The sequence below is a fragment of the Ursus americanus genome, chromosome 32 (assembly GCF_024610735.1).
Source record: "Ursus americanus isolate L20-20 chromosome 32, mUrsAme1.1.p, whole genome shotgun sequence".
Classification (NCBI taxonomy): Eukaryota; Metazoa; Chordata; class Mammalia; order Carnivora; family Ursidae; genus Ursus; species Ursus americanus.
In genome coordinates this window covers 15,743,600-15,760,506 of record NC_142158.1, presented here as the reverse complement: position 1 = coordinate 15,760,506, position 16,907 = coordinate 15,743,600, and the positions used below count along the sequence as shown (strand labels likewise).

Genomic DNA, 16,907 nt, shown 5'->3' with positions numbered 1-16,907 from the left:
GATTTCATGAAAAGAATTGCCTTTCAGTACCAGAAAACCTCGATTTTGGCCCCATTTCTGCCTCTGTCTTACTATGTGCTTCTGGGAAAGTTAATAAACCTCTCTGGGTATTGGGTTCCTTAAAATAAGTGTGTTTCCAGGGGGTGCCTGGGTGGCACAGTTGGTTGAGCATCTGACTCTTGGTTTTGGCTCAGGTCATGACCTCAGGTTGCGAGATCGAGCCCCGCTTCCGGCTCTGCGCACAGCGCAGAATCTGCTTGAGGCTTTTTCTCCCTCTCCCTCTGCCCCTTCCCCCTGTGCTCGCATGCACTCGCTCTCTCACTCTCTCTCTCAAATAAATAAATAAATAAATCTTTTTCTGTTTTGTTTTAAAAAAAGACTGTTCTGTCCTGTCTCATCCCTTTCTCTGATTCTCCTTAAAAAAAAAAAAAAAAAAAAAAAAGGTGTTCTTCCTGTTCTTCTCAGTGATGTTATTAGGAACAAAGAAAACAACATATGTGCAACATGGAGCTTTCAGTGATACATAAGGACTTGTGCCAAATTGTTATGTACTTGGAATCACCATTACTCCTTCTCCATCCTCCTCTTAGTAGCAATGGATAAGCCCAGAACCACACACGGCTCCCAGAATCCCTTTCTCCATATGGTTCCCGGTGAGAGTCAGCCAATAATGGGCACTCTCCTGAGTGGTGCAAGAGAAGAAGCTATTATTCTCTAGTGGCAGCCGGAAAGAGCTATGTGGGGAAACAGACGTGAGGTCAGCTGTGGCTGCCAGACAAGCACCTTGGAATCACACACTTTACACTACACGCAGCTGGCATCAATGGTGGCAGCTCCCAGAGACTTTTGAGAGTCGCCACAGCCTGTTGGCCAGCTCCCTTAAATCACCCCTCTCAGAAGTTTCCCTGACTCTTACTGTCCCACCCTTTCCAACGGTTGCCTGTGCCTCTAAGACCATCCTCCTTGCAATCCCTCAATGAGCTCTGTGCTCCTGCTGGGATCCTAACTGATACATGCCCATAAAACCCCCTTCCTTCCGAATCATGCCCACACCCTTCACGTTAGAGTTATCCATCCAAAGGAAACAAGGTCTTTTTTTTATAATAATTTTTTATTATGTTATATTAGTCACCATACGGTACATCCCCAGTTTTTGATGCAATTTTCCATGATTCATTACTTGCGTATAACAACCAGTGCACCATGCAATACGTGCTCTCCTTACTACCCATCACTGACCTATCCCAATCCCCCACCCCTCTCCCCTCTGAAGCCCTCAGTTTGTAAACAGAAGGAGGAATGAACCATGAGAGACTATGAACTCTGGGAAACAAACTGAGGAAACAAGGTCTTGAGTGACTTTTGTTTCTGGCTGCAGAATGGAACTATAGCCCGAAACAAACATTACAAGACACCCAAAACCCTGAATAAAATATTTTTTAAAAGATTTTTAAATGTCTGACTTACTGACAAGAAAGTCATGGAAAGTCCCCAAAGCTAAAAAAAAAAAAAAAAAAAAAAAAAAAAAACAACTAAAGAGGGGCTAACAAAGAGAGGGAGGTACAATATTTGAAGGAAGGAGGCCATATTTGAAGAAAGAATCACTGATTATTTCCTAGAATTTTTGAAAAATTACCCTCAGATTCAAGAAATACCAAAAATGGCCACACAGGACGAAGGACAGACATCTAGCCACTTGTGTGACACTGCAGACACCTTACACATGAAGAAGATGCTAGAAGCAGCCAGATTAACAAGATGGATATCCCAAATAGCTACTGTTAGACTGATAGCTGGTTTCTCATTAGCAACAAAGAAGCTGGGAGACAGTGAAGTAACAGCTTCAAGCCTTGAAGAAAAAAACCTGCCAGCCTATTTACTCCCTGAAAGTATCTTCTGAAACAGAGGCAAAATAAAGACATTTTCAGATGCGCAGAAACAGACTTTATCACCGACAGACCCTCAGTAATGAGAAAGGCTAAAGGGGATGCTTCAGGAAGAAGGAAAATTATCTCAGAAGGGGGGTTGGAGATACCAAAAGCAAATGGCAAGCAATTTGTTCAACTTATGGTGATTTAAAAAAAGAATGAGTTAAAATGCTGGATGAAAATAGAATGTAAATTGGGAGAAGGACGGTTGGAATGAAGGCATTCGTAGGCTGCCTTGGATTGGGGGAAAGGGGGGAGGGGGCTAGAGATAATGACTTCTATTATATGCTACCAAGTTAAATGAGCACGTTATAATGTCTAAAATAGCCCTACAGAAATGGAGTGTATGACTTCTGCATCCGTAGGAGAAGAAAAGCTGAAGAGGAAAAATAAAATACTACACTGATGAGAACTTGAGTCCGTGGTCAGGGGCTGTTCTGAAGCATAGAAAAAAGCACAAGCACAGGACTCCATGTGGACTGGGTTCAAGGCCACGAATATAGGCGTGCTTTATGGCAGACAGGACTTTGTGCACGATTAAGTTTCCTCTCCCCCTGCAAGCATTTTTACTGTTCTCGAAGGCACAAATCTCTAATTATGCAATTAACCCCTAATTGAACTATTCCAGTTAATAATGTAGTCAGACATGGGGAAAAGAGTGGCAACATGGGTAGGTCAGGTTACATTTGAGGGGAAAATGCAAAGTTTCTAAAGTGGTCCTTCGAAAAGGGATAGGCATAAGCAAAGAAAGAGAATGAACAATTCAGCAATCCATTTTGTTTTGCCCTTTATCAGGGACGAGAGCCCTGTTCCCCAAGGCTTATTCCGCAGGCCGCTCTTTAATAATACTAAATTGTGATTATAGATGAATTTGGTGGAGTGTTCTCCTTTCTAATCCTGGCAGGTGTCCCTGGAGGGGAGGCCCTTAGACGTTTCTGGCAATTAAGGAAAGGCTCTTGATCATAAAGTGATCTCTCGAGGTGACCAAATTGCCTGCCTTCTATGCTGGGCAATGTGACAATTAAGCACAAGTGTGTGTTTCTTTATCTTCTGGTGCATGCTGTTTAGTTTATATATACGAGATGTTCGGGGTCGGGTTTTTATGTTCTCAGGATTGCTTGATTTGCTTTCCCGTTAACATCAACATGGGAGTTCTGCAGAGACCTACAGAACCACCTAGGCCACCTCACCAGGGCTGGGGTGAAATGCAAGCCCTGTTTGCAAACTGGGATATGCCCCACTGAGAGATTTAACCAGAAACCGAACTCCCAGCTCTCCTCCGAGCCTCCGCTCGCTGTGAATGCCCCAAGATGAAGACTTTGCCAACGTACATGCTGCTTCTTCGCCACCCCACCCCCTAATTTCTTAATCCATTCTATTCCTGTAAGTCAGAGTCTTCTCTCTATTTTTCCATCTTGTCCCCTTAGCTTAGGGCCTTGCTAAAGCAAGATGGCAGCCTGCTGTTCAGCCACTTTTCTGACACCTGTTCTCTGGCTTCATGTCTTCCAAACCGACCACTCCAAGAGAAGATGAAAGGAAGGACATCCCTTCTCTCTACCACCCAAGGCAAAGACAAACCACAAGCTCTAACTTCACTTTCCTAAGCCGTGCCCTGATTCTTACCAGGCTTTTGAGGGGGAGGTGGTGGTGGGGTTGGCTAACTAGGAGTTTTCTTCTGCGCAGACAAGCCACATGAAAAAGAAGCAGAGAAGCCTCTCTGAATGGAACAGACCCGTAACAAGTATCATCTAGGCTTACTCTGCTTGTTCGTCTTATTCTGGTCACCAATTATCTCCACATGGCCAAACCCAGGGCTCCTGCTTTTGCCCCCAACTCACTCACTTCTCAGCAACGTTTGGCATAGTAGACTTCTTCCTCCTTGAAACTCTACTTTTTTGGCTTGGTTGAGTAGCTTTCTTCCTACCTGGGTCTCTGCTGTGTCTTCTACCTGCCCTCCTAATGATGGTGTGCTTCCATGCTTGCCCCGGGCCGTCCTCTCTGCCAGGACACTCTCCCCAGGAACACATCCATCCCCGTCCAGGTGCCCAGTCTGCAGCCCAGCCCTCCTTTGAGTTCCTGACTTGCATCTCTAACTGCCTACCTTACTTGGCTGTTACGAACATATCTGTAGGTGTGTCCCAGACTCCTCTGGGTCAACATGTCCTGAAGTGGACATGTTATACTCACTGCCAAATCTAGCCTGGGCTCCTCTCTCTCATAAAACGGAGCTGCCGTCTTCCCAATTGCTCAAGACAGAAACCAGCATTGACCTTGCCACCTCCCTCCTTCCCACCACCCTCATATCCAATCCGTTAGCTAATCGTGTCCATTCTTCCTCCAAAATGTTTAGTGAATCTGTTCACTTTCTAGCTCCACTTTCAACACCCTAGTGTCCACAGTCTCTTCTCATTTAAAGCATTCACCACCTCCAAACTGGTCTTCCTGCTTCCATGATCAACCTTCTCCATATAACAGCAACATAAATTGAAACTGAGTGTTCCGTCCTGATACTCTTCAGTAATTTTTTGTTACACTTAGAATGATACCCAAACTCCCTCCTGTGGCCTCCATGTCTGATGAACCTGGCCTCTGCTCTGAGCCTGCCACCCTTGTGGAGCTCTTTCCTACACCAGGACCTTTGCACATGCTCTGTTCCCTTTACCAGAAGTGTTCTCCTTTGACTCTTTCATGGCTCACTCTTATCATTGAGGGCCCAGTTTAGAAATGACCTCTTCAGGATGGCCTTCCCTGTCTACCCTACTTAAAGTATGCTCCCCACTTTCTTCTGGTACAGATCCCTGTTTGTTTCCTTCATAACATATAACATTATTGGTATTTATGTGGTTTTTTTACTTGTTTATGGAAAATCTTGCTGACTAGACTATAAGATCTACAAAGGCAGGGAACACATAGGCTTACCTTTCTTTTTTTTAATGTAGAGAAGGGGAAGGGCATAGGGAGAGGGAGAGAGAGAATCTCACGACCCTCAGATCATGACCTGAGCTGAAATCAAGAGTCAGACGCTTAACTAACTGAGCCACCCAGGCACCCCTGTTTACCACTTAATCCTAGCATGAGATAGGCTCTTCATAAAGATTGTTGCATGGAAGAATGAATGAACTCTTCACCTCTTACTCTGGTAGCTTTTCCGTGCCCTTGACTGGCTCCAGAGTTCCTCCTCAGGGGCAGAGTGGGGTGTGCTGGGGCGAAGGGGGCATTGGAGGCAGAGAGGAAGCTTTAGGAAGTCTGCCTTTAGAGTCTGTGGCTGACACTAAATGCTTTCAAACTGTGAGGTGTTCTTTTGTTCAGATAGTTATAAATGAGGAAAATTCTAGAAGGATTACTGATGCCTTGAAATACCTATGCACATTTTGGTTGTTCTGACACATAATATACTACTGACTGACTTAGGTTCAAAGAGATGCACAGAGTCATGGTAATTACGTATCTTTTATTAAAGGAAAGATACTGTTTTTTCTGACTGGGACTGTGGCTCAAAGGTGGATGTTCTCTGGCAGAGATTTGTTCAGGTTTTTTAGGCTTACACCTTCCTCTGTTACCACCATCATCGGATGTTAATAGGTAACTGAGTATTCAAGAAGCCAAAGAGAGTTCAAAAAAGCCATTGAATCAGGGAAGAAGATTGGGAGAGGCTGAAACTAAGAAGAATGAAGATATGACCACGTTGGAGTTAACCAGATGAAAGGAAGGTGGTCGAAGGAAAAACAAGGAGAATCTATTGAAAAAACAGCCTCTTTCCATCTCTGTGAAAATGTGTGAAAGGCCAATTCCCCAGCCTCTTCTGACCATTTTTTTTTTTAATGTTCAGTTAGCCACTGCAGAGTATATCATTGGTTTCTGATGCGGTGTTCAGTGATTCATTAGTTCCGTATAACACCCACTGCTCATCACAACACATGCCCTCCTTAATACCTATCATCCAGTTACCCCCCACCCCCCTCCCCTCTGAAACCCCTAGTCTGTTTCCTGGGGTCCATAGTCTCTCATGGTTCATCTCCCTGACTGATTTCTCCCCCTTCAGATTTCCCTCTCTTCCCCTATGGTCCTGCGTGCTACTGCTTATGTTCCACATATGAATGAAACCATATGGTAATTGTCTTTCTCTGCTTGACTTACTTCAATTAGTATAATCCCCTCCAGTTCCCTCCATGCAAATGGTGGGTATTCATCCTTTCCGATGGGTGAATAATATCCCATTGTGTGTATGTACCACCACATCTTCTTTATCCATTCATCTGTTGAAGGGCATCTTGGCTCCTTCCACAGTTTGGTTATTGTGGACATTGCTGCTATGAACATTGGGGTGCATATGCCCCTTCTTTTCACTACATTTGTATCTTTGGGGTAAATACCCAGTAGTGCAGTTGTTGGGTCATAGGGTAGCTCTATTTTTAACATCTTGAGGAATCTTCATACTGTTTTCCAGAGTGGCCGTACCAGCTTGCATTCCCACCAACATGTATTAAGAGGGTTCCCCTTTCTCCACATCCTCGCCAACATTTGTTGTTTCCTGTTTTTTAATTTTTTGCCATTCTAATTGGTGTAAGGTGGTATCTCATGGTGGTTTTGATTTGTATTTCCCTGGTGGCTAGTGATATTGAGCATTTTTTCATGTGTCTGTTAGCCATTTGATGTCTTCTTTGGAGAATTGTCTGTTCATGTCTTCCGCCCATTTTTTTACTGGGTTATTTGCTTTTTGAGTGTTGAGTTTGAGAAGTTCTTTATGTATCTGGGATATCAGCCCTTTATCTGTAATGTTATTTGCAAATATCTTCTCCCATTCTGTGGATTGCCTCTTTGTTCTGTTGACTGTTTCCTTTGCTGTGCTGAAGCTTTTTATCTTGATGAAGTCCCAAAAGTTCATTTTTCTTTTGTTTCCCTTGCCTTTGGAGACGTGTCATGAAAGAAGTTGCTGTGGCTGATGTCGAGGAGCTTACTGCCTATGTTCTCCTCTAGGATTTTGATGGATTCCTGTCTCACATCGAGGTCTTTCATCCATTCGGAGTTTATCTTTGTGTATGGTCTGAGAGAGTGGTCAGGTTTCATTCTTTTGTATATAGCTGTCCAATTTTCCCAGCACCACTTATTGAAGAGACTGTCTTTTTTTCCATTGGATATTTTTTCCTGATTTGTCAAAGATTAGTTGACCATAGAGTTGAGGGTCCATTTCTGGAGTCTCTATTCTGTTCCATTGATATCTGTGCCCGTAATACCATGCTGTCTTGGTGATCACAGCTTTGTAATATAGCTTGAAGTCAGGCAATGTGATATCCCCAGCTTTTTTTTTTTTCTTTTTCATCATTCCCTTGGCGATTTGGGGTATTTTCTGGGTCAATACAAATTTTAGGATTGTTTGTTCCCGCTCTTTGAAAAATGCCAGTAGTATTTTAATAGGGATGGCATTGAAAGTGTAAATCACTCTGGGTGGGATAGACATTTTAACAATGTTTATTCTTCCAATCCATGAGCATGGAATGTTTTTCCATCTTTTTGGTCTTCCTCGATTTATTTCATAAGTGTTCTGTAGTTTCTAGAGTATAAATCCTTTACCTCTTTGGTTAGGTTTATTCCTAGGTATCACCATAAGATACCTAGGAATAAATCCTCAGACTCTTTATTGCTGGGCTTGCTTGGTTGATAATAGATCCAACCATGAGTTTCTACTGAAGAGCAAATAGGCTACTAATGGGGTATATTAGCATATGTATGTGAAGAGTGAACCCACAAATTTAGAACTTCAATAGAAATAGAATGAGTTATTTGGTGGCTGCCATGGAACCTAACATTTGAACATCTCAACAGTAATCAAGAGTCTTCTTATGTTGAGGGCAGAATTAAAAAAAAAAAAGCCTCATAAAGGCAGGGGAGAGTTTAGCATTTCACTTCCCTTAATAGGAACAGATTTTACCAGTGAAAATTCAGATTTAAAGGCTAAACAAAACAAAACAAAAACCTTTGTGGGTTTTTTTTCTGAGTGTGGAAACCAAAAAGTGCAGGATTATTTCAGAGGGTTATTCCAGAGAGTTCTCCTAGTATGAACTAGTTAGGAATAAAAGCTTGTGTGTTTTGGGCATCTGTCTCAAAACACATCTAGGAACTCATAAAAGCCACATTTTACTATTCAGTGGTGAGAAGGAATTTTGTGACCTTTTGAGAAATTTTGTTTTGTTTTTCCTAAGAAAACCACGATAAGGAAGTGAAGCAAATTTCTTGGCAGTGGGAGGATTATCTCAATGCCCCAGGCTTGCGTTCCCAGGGGTGTAAGGGGCTCTGAGCAAGCATATTGTCATCAAGTTGTCCTGCATGTAGGTTCCCAAATTTCGCACTTATAATTTCTACCCACCCTTGGGGTTTGTGGAACAAATGGCAGTGGCAGCCACAGAGACATCCCCATGCTAGCCCTTCCCCAGTGCCCAGGGGCTCCAAAGTCCAAGTCTAAGATTACCATGAATAAAAGGCTGAAACCCAAAGGTACAGGGAACTGGACAAGGAACATGGGCGTCAACCTGGAAGGAAGAACAAGCAATTTGGGAACACAAGAAACAAGCTCCTGGGTGCTCATTGCAGCCTCCTTGTTTCTGAAACCAGGGATTGGGGCTTATGCCTTAATACCGTCTCAATACTTAACACATTCAACCATATTTATCAAAATTTTTTCTTTCCTTCTTTACCTTACCTCCAGACCTTCTTTGTTGTTTTTTTTTTTAAGATTTTATTTGTTTATTTGAGAGAGAGCACAAGCAGGGGGAAGAGCAGGCAGAGGAAGAGGGAGAAGCAGGCTCCCCACTGAGTGGGGAACCCAATGTGGGGTTTTATCCCAGGACCTTGGGATCATGACCTAAGCTGAAGGCAGACGCTTAACCGACTGTGCCACCCAGGCGTCCCACCTCCAGACTTTCTGACTGCTCCTTGTCAACTACCTCTGCAAGATGCCCTTCCTTTGCTAATTACTGAAATCAGGTATTCTCAACTGGGATTAATTTTGCTCACCAGGGACACTTGGCAATATCTGGAGACAGTTTTGATTGTCACAAGGGGGGAGTCTGTGCTCCTGGCATCTAGGGAATAGAAGCCAAGGATGCTGCTAACCGTCCTACAATGCCCCTCCTGGCCACCGCCGCCTCCATGGCTGAGATCCCCTGCAGTGAGCCCATGCGTGCCTCCTCGCCCACCTACAGATTACCCCTAAACCAACCAACTACTTGTGTTCAGGAAAGTCACCAGCCAGCAACTGCTGCTCTTGCAGAACAGCTGGTGAGTCCCTTTAGGAATACCCTGATGGGTCAGCAAGGGAGAGCCAGAGTCAGGAAGGAGAAATTGTGGAAACTCGTCCATCATGGGATCAGTCATGTGGGGAGTTTGGAACTCTGCCCTGGTGCTTGTGCTCACAGGGTGCTTTCCTGCATTGCTGTTATCTCCCAGGGAGACCAGCTGCCTACACATTGCGTCCTTTATTTCCATCGTGATATGATATCTGAGGGGAGGCAATGGTGCCCTGAGACACCGTGGCTCTTAAAGCAAGAGCAGATTCTGGTGCCTCTGAAACTTTCTCTTTCTTGAAAAGAACAGTCTCCTCCCTCCAACTTGGAGCAGCTTTCTAGAGAGCTGCCCATCTGTCTATGTCTTAAAAACAAGTCTCCATGTGTGCTATCTGGAGCCAGGCACAGAAGCAGGGAGGAAGGGTGGATTACACACTGATACAGAGGAGGAGATACAAAGAAAATAGCGAACAAAACCTGGGGGGTTTCCACTTGGCCCGATCTCCAAACGAAGGGCCACAGCCGGCAGATCCCAAGATGAACCAAGCACAGCCTCTGCTGGTTACATGTTTTGACTTCCTGTGGGCCCCCAGGCTCCTGGATGGTGACACACCTTAATTGAGTCTGCAGTTCAGTTGTCATGACGTTGACATCCTGAGCCTGTTCCCAGTAGTCACACTTGCTCACAGGTTTTCCTGTGACCCACAACACCCACTTTCAGCATTTGGGGTGCCATCGATAACTGGGGCAAAAGATAAGGGTAATCAGCCTGAAGAGGGATTGACGTGACCATGAGATCACTGACAGAGCCTGGCATGTGGCTGCCGATGTCAGTTGAATGTGGCCTCAGCAGCTGTCTTCTCATACCAGGAAGCCAGACTGTCTCCCCAGGTCAGATGGAAGACTGCCCCTTCCTCTTCTGCCCCACTCCATCATTTCACTGATTCATTCATTAATGCCAGAAATAGTAAGTGACCAGAGTAGGTCGAGTGCTGTGTTGGGCAACTGGAGATGAAATGGGGATAGCCCTAGACCTCCAGCTGGTTCCATCCCATTCGGCCAGTATCAGGTGAATGCAATCATGTGAGGTCCAGCTGGGCCAGGGAAGGGCCATGCTCCCTGGAGGTAGGGATATCTACACTGAGCCCTGTAAGGCGTGGGGGGAAGGTGGAGGAGGCTGAAGGAGGGGAGGGGCAAGTGTGTGATATATCAGTGGTGAGGGAGGGACCTGTGGGTGGAGAAGGAGTAATTAGGGGGTGAAGGTGGGGTGAAGGCTGCAGGTAGGAGCAATAGAGCATAGAAATAAAATGGGCAAGGTGACCCCATCATCAGGGGCTCTGCAGGGTGTATTCAGGACTTAATTCTACTGTGTAATACATAAATTCAAATTCAGAAAATTGATTAAATGCATTTATGAAGCAGAGGAGGAGTCCTGAAAAAGTAGGAGGGAGAGATTTGCCCTCAGAGTTTCTAATCTAATGAGAGTAGGAGAAAAAAACTGACCACGTAAAAATTAAACTGACAGCGTAAAAAATAAAACTGAACGTAACTAAGCACTAGAGAGTCAAGTGTGGCCCCAAAGAGCTGTGGGAAGGACAGGAGCGTGAGCATCTCGTGCAAAGGCAGCCTGTGACGTGGGCCTGGTGTGGACGTGACGTGGGCCCCAGAGGTTGCAGAAGGGGCTGGGCACTCAGCTCCCAGAAGCGGGATGGTTTCTCTGGTGAGGCTCCTTATTTGCAGGAAGGGGCTGTCAACGTTACCACTGACTAGATTCCTCCAAGCCCTTAGATCTCTGTGTCATCAACAGTGTAAAATACCTCCACTCCAGGCTCTAAACAGAGACGAAAATACTGGCTGTTGTCTGACTCATAATGGGAACAAAAACAAGCAGAAACACCCAACAGGGGGAAAATGGTATTTCTGGGGTCCATCTATTAGTCTGATCATCGGAAGCCTACATAATTATACAATATTATCTCCTTACTGGCAGAATCCCCTTCTAGAGATTGTGTTTTATTATTTTGCCTTCAGATTTTATCAGTTTTGGAAACTAGATCTCTGAACTGTTCTGCTTCAGGGACACCACCTACTAGTGGAAAATACTAGTGGAAAAACTTGATTTCCCCAAAACACAGACCAAAAAAAAGGACTGTTCATTCCATCTCTCTCTTTTTACTTTGGCTGTCCAGAAACCTCTTGCTAAGTTTGCATCTCAGTAACAGCAGCCCAGCAAACCTCTGGTTGGCATATTTGCATTTCAGTGTTTTCCTGGGTCCTGATTTTCTTTTATATCTTCTCATGTTAACGTGTGTGCTTTTGGTTGTGAGGCATCTTAAAGGTGTGTGGGGCTAGTTGGGAGAGAAGAATTAAAGATCTCAGTAAATGGAAAAAGGAGACATTCTAGGGAAGGAAACAGAATGAAAGACCAGGACGAGAGCCTATTGAAACACTGCAGAAAATCAGAGGGAGAGATGAGATTAGGGAAGGAGGGTAGACAGTGGACTGAGGCAACAGGGAGCCACCAAAAGTTTTTGAGCAGGAGTAGCAACGTGAAACATGTTTTCAGAAGGTTGGTCTAGGGGCGCCTGTGTGGTGCAGTCATTAAGCATCTGCCTTCGGCTCAGGGTGTGATCCCACCGTTCTGGGATCGAGTCCCACATCAGGCTCCTCTGCTGGGAGCCTGCTTCTTCCTCTCCCACTCCCCCTGCTTGTGTTCCCTCTCTCGCTGGCTGTCTCTCTGTCAAATAAATAAATAAAATCTTAAAAAAAAAAAAAAAAAAAAGAAGGTTGGTCTAATTGCGATGTTGAGTATGTACCAAGATAGGAAAAAGCTGAGGAGGTGATGCTGGGGAATAAAAGCCTGGGCCGTTGTGGGAAGAATTAGAAGAGAAAAGCGAATCCGGTTTGGTTATAAGACATGAAGGAATGAGTTGTAGATTATAGCAGGTGTCTAGGGCATTGCTATGGCCAAAGAGAATTAAACAAGGGGAAGGGATTTGGGTGCTTTGGAGAGGTATGAAGAGAGAGGAGGAGAACAGCAAGAGGCAAATATATTCCTGGATTGTAGTGTCCTAAGATCGCAGCTCGCTCTTCTGGCTTACCCTTAACTGGATTGAATCTAAACAGCCACTTCTTCACCAGGCTAGTTGTTCTCAAAGCCAACTAGCTTCCCACTGGAAAAATGCTGCTTTGAGATCTTGGCCAAAATACTTATTAACCCAAAGGACAACAGTGTAGTAAGAAATCACTTAGAAACGCCCTTTAGAAGATCCAGAAAGTTATCATTTAACCACCTGTTCAATTCATGTACGAGTTCATAAGTAACACCCTGCTTTTCTTTCTCAGCCCAATGGAGCATTTACTTCTCTTTCCAGGTCAGGAAAGACTATTCACATTTCTCCCAAACTTTTTTAATGAAAATTTTCAAACCAAGTGCAGTCGAAAGAAGTTTACAGTGGTCTTCTGTGTTACCTGCCACTTAGAATCTACTCTTCATAGTTAACTGAATTTGCTTTATCTCAAATCTGTGCATCTACCAGTCCATCAGCTCATCTTATTTCTGATGTATCTCAGAGTAAATTGCAAACAGTACTACTCTTCTATGGTAAATAAGACTATTGGTTTTTAACTTATGTTTTCTGAATTTTTCCAAGCTGTGCCAGCCCGCCTAGGTAGACCGTAAAGATCAAAGGGAAGCCTGTAGCTCTTTCTGTGGGTGGTTTATCTTCCCAAACCCCCTCCCCAGGCATTTAAACATTGGCTCTTTAATTATAGTGGTGCCTAGCCTATGCACTAGAGTTTCAAGGAAGTGGAAAAGGGAATTTTTACAAATCCAATCAGAGTGTCCTCCAAACTCTAGTATTGGAGGCCGAAAAGACTCCTACAGGTAGTATAGGTGGAAAAATTTATAGAAAAAGAAAAAAGACATATAAACAATACAACCCATGTCTACATTTCTGAATTTCTGCGTATCAGATGGACTTAAAGCAAAATTGTAACTGTAACAACATAGGGGTTCATGGAGAATACAGATGGTTTCTGCTTTTGGATACAAAATATTCCCAGGAAGATGTTCACTATTGTCCCAACCTGTGGGTTTTAGAGGCAGAAACTACGGTGGTGAGGAATAAGGTACAAGTGTTTAGCTGGCAGATGAATGGTAGTTAATGAAATCAGACATGGCCTTATTGGGGTTTACAAAACAATTATTACTGTGTGTTTCTACCACATGTAGATTTTGAGCTTAAGGAACATGATCCAGCAGTGAATTAACAAGCTGAGTATAACAGCATTCTATTAAGGTTGTTTTGCCTCCCTTTTCATGTCTGTTGTATTTACATTTACGTTTTAATTGATGTTTTGGCCATGTGTTTGCCCCTGAAGAGATTTTGTAAAGGCTTTCATGTTTTCATACATAAAAAATGTTATATTCCATGTATAGTAAGTAAAAAATACCCTAATGTCTTCAGAAATGAGAACTTGCTGGTGTAATAAGAGGCAAAGTTTGAGACCGAACAGAAAGTGGGCGATATTAGGTAAGCTTAGAGACAGTATCTCAAGGAGAAAGTCTCTCCATGACCAGTCCAAGAGACTTGTTTCTCTTGGTCAACTCAACTCAACACAAGGGCTAGTCTGACAAGGAAAGGAAATCGAGGAAAGGGGCAGAGATCATATTTTTAAATGTTATTATCTAATTTTTAAAGTGTAGAGGTTTCCTGAATTTCTTTCACTGGAGGAAATTAAGTGCTCTTGGCCCCCCGAGGATCTTAGAGATAAGAATGTGACCATCCTAGGCTTATGGACTTAGTCTTTGGAGCTGTGTGACAGTGATGAAAAACTCTTGGCTCCATGGGTTATCTCAGGGATTAAGGCTTGCCTCTTTCACAAGATGCAAATGCATCCTGTGGTACGTTTAGCCTCAAACTAGGGAAGCTGTTTATAACAGCTACGTGCCTACTGGTATGAGGTGAGTACAAGTAAGTGCTCATTATGTTTTCTGTCACCACTCACGTGACATTGTAAGAATGCTCTGCGGGCTGGTGAATGTCAGTACTTATGCACAAGGCTATCTTGCAACCAGGGAATCTACAGAGCATGACTGTACTGATACTTAAATCACGACTTCATTCTTGGAGTTCCATCTCCAAGATGCCCAGATGGAAGTAGGCATTACACCAAGGACAGGAGGAGAAGGCATGATTTAGTAGGAAAGGGTGGGAAAAGAGCAACACTGTCCTTTTAACCGACGTATCTGGAATGAGATACTTAAAGAAAAATCTCCCCAAATGATGGCTAATTGACAAGGAAAGATAATTTGATTCCATCGTCTCCGTTCACACATACTATTGTTTCAGCCCGTGATGTTTTGTTTACTCTGGAAGGAAATATTTTACCCCCTCTGAGATAATTAATTTTTGTCAGCTTCACTGTTTATAAGGGAAACTGAGAAACTGTTAATTGAAATACAGAATGAGTCACTGTTTTCAGTAATTTTTGGCAGCATTCTAATTTGTGTCAATCCCAGCCTAATTATTAGATTTTTTGGAAGCAGAAAGCATATTTGATTTTTCTCTTACTGATTTTTTTCTTCCTTTTTTTAAAAAAAAATATGTGCTGCCTGACAAAGGTTATACCATTTATATGAACACGAGGTAAAATACCAGCGCACTTGAAATACCAAGAGGTTTAATGTGTTACGCTTGGCTCTTTGCACTAGCCCACTGTTTAGAAAGTTCACAGACTGTGGTCTTCCTCCTACCCACCAGTCCCGACGAAACAACGCTGTTCTTTTAAAGACCTTTTAGTTGGTATTAAGCCACAGTATATGGCCCGTCACTAATGACATCACTGAAGTAAACTTTCCAGAAGTCATCAGGGAGAATTCATTTGGAAATCCAATTGAATGTCCCTTGCAAAGGGCAGGCTTCTAGAAGAGGTGACCAGTCATGCATTCCTGAGTTATTTGTTGTAAAAGCATTAATCACCCTGAACTCATTTGCTTCTAATGTGAGCGCACTACATTATTCCACAGGAATTCTGTTACCAATGATCATTAATGTAGAGATCTGAAGCTGCTGACTATGGGCAGGGTTAATAAGATCTGTCAGATCAATGGCCAGGATAATGGGACTGTTAATGCTTCCTAATACAAGTTGGATCTTCCTGGGTGTGGCAGAGTGAAGATGGCTGTGCTGGGCAGACGGCAGGTGGCTGTGCTGGGCAGAGGCCAGAGGCAGGTGGCTGTGCTGGGCAGACGGCCCCATCACTCGCCTCCCGAGGTGGCCTCTGGGTGAAAAGAGCATTGATGTCCATCACCGGGCGTTGCCAGGGCTCTGAGGCAGCACGGCTGGGAGTGTGGGCAGCAGCTGTGGACTGGGGAGGGAGCCACGGGGCGGCCACGGGGCAGCTATGTGACCATGCTCCAGCTGCTTGCCTGCCTGCCTGCAAGCACCTGGTGCTGTGGACATCCTAGAACCTTGCTTCACCCCACTCCACACCAGGCCACCGATGAGATGAAGGATGACAGCCACAGTGATCCTCGTGACAATCACAGCTAATGCTCACTGGAAGCTCTCAGGGGCCAAGGACTAAGCCCTTTCCATACTCTAATCTCAATCCTCAGAGCTGTACTTTCCATGACATGTGGACTATTGCCTATTTGATAACAGAGGAGGTTGAAGTTCAAACAGATTCAGTAACGGATCCAAGGTCAGATTTGAAAGCATGTGCCCTTAATCACTATGCTCCTGTATTAGAGGGAGAGACATAGAAACTATAGCCTAAAATCAGACCAAAGAAGGTGCAGGATGTGTCAATTGGCCTACATGTCTTGCCACTTGGACAGGCAACCCGTCAGTATGTTTAGGACCAATCTTGGACAAAGTCAGTAAAAGCCATGATTCGTCTGCAATGCTGCTCCTCTGAGCTTTGCAATTAAAATGTGGGTACCTGGGGCCTGTAAGAGGCCTCTTTGCTTTGTGCCACCCACTTGCAGCCCTGTTGGGGCCGCAGGAGGCCCTCTCTGTCCAATAATGCTCTATTATTAAGATTTGTTCTTTCTCATTCCACCCCTGCCCCATAAAAACTTGCCACATTTCTTGTTATCTGAGGGTCTTGATCTCCTGACTATCCCCTAGCTAGTTCAGGTCGAGTGGGAAGATGTGGTCCCCTGGGGCTGCCTCTGAGCACAACACTGACATGACTGACAGCAAAGGCCATCCAGGGCCAGCACCCAGGGCCCCAGCAACATAGCTGGGCATGGGAGCACGGTGACACAGGCTCTGTGACATTTCTAAGCCCCAGCAACTACGGTAACTGAGGTGCTGACACAGCTGTCTTGGGGCACAGGCATGGGAACGGGATGGAGTTCAGAGGTGGAGGCTAGAGATGCAAGAGGCTGCCAAGAACTGGGGAAATGAGGGGCCGGGATGAAAGAGCAATGGTGGTTGCAAATGTAAAAACTATAAAATACTAGCACTATTAGATGTTCCCAGTAAGCAGTGTTCTCTGCTCACCCACCCCCGAATCTTCCAAATACACATCATAAGTGCTAGACTACATGGCACAGGATAGAGATGCAGTCGGACTGAGTGAGAGAAATTAGCAAGAGGAAAATGCAGGGACAGCTCCGTGGAAGATCGTGTTGGCTGTGAAGAACGTGAACGATTCGAATACAGGGAGAGAAGACAGTCCCCACAGA

General features: G+C 44.3%; 1 protein-coding gene across 1 annotated transcript in view; it reads left to right on the top strand.

Annotated features, from left to right (window-relative positions):
- Window positions 1-16,907, top strand: part of ADTRP (androgen dependent TFPI regulating protein) — a 65,913-nt gene that overhangs the window by 24,362 nt on the left and 24,644 nt on the right. The gene's annotated exons all lie outside the window — the stretch shown is intronic.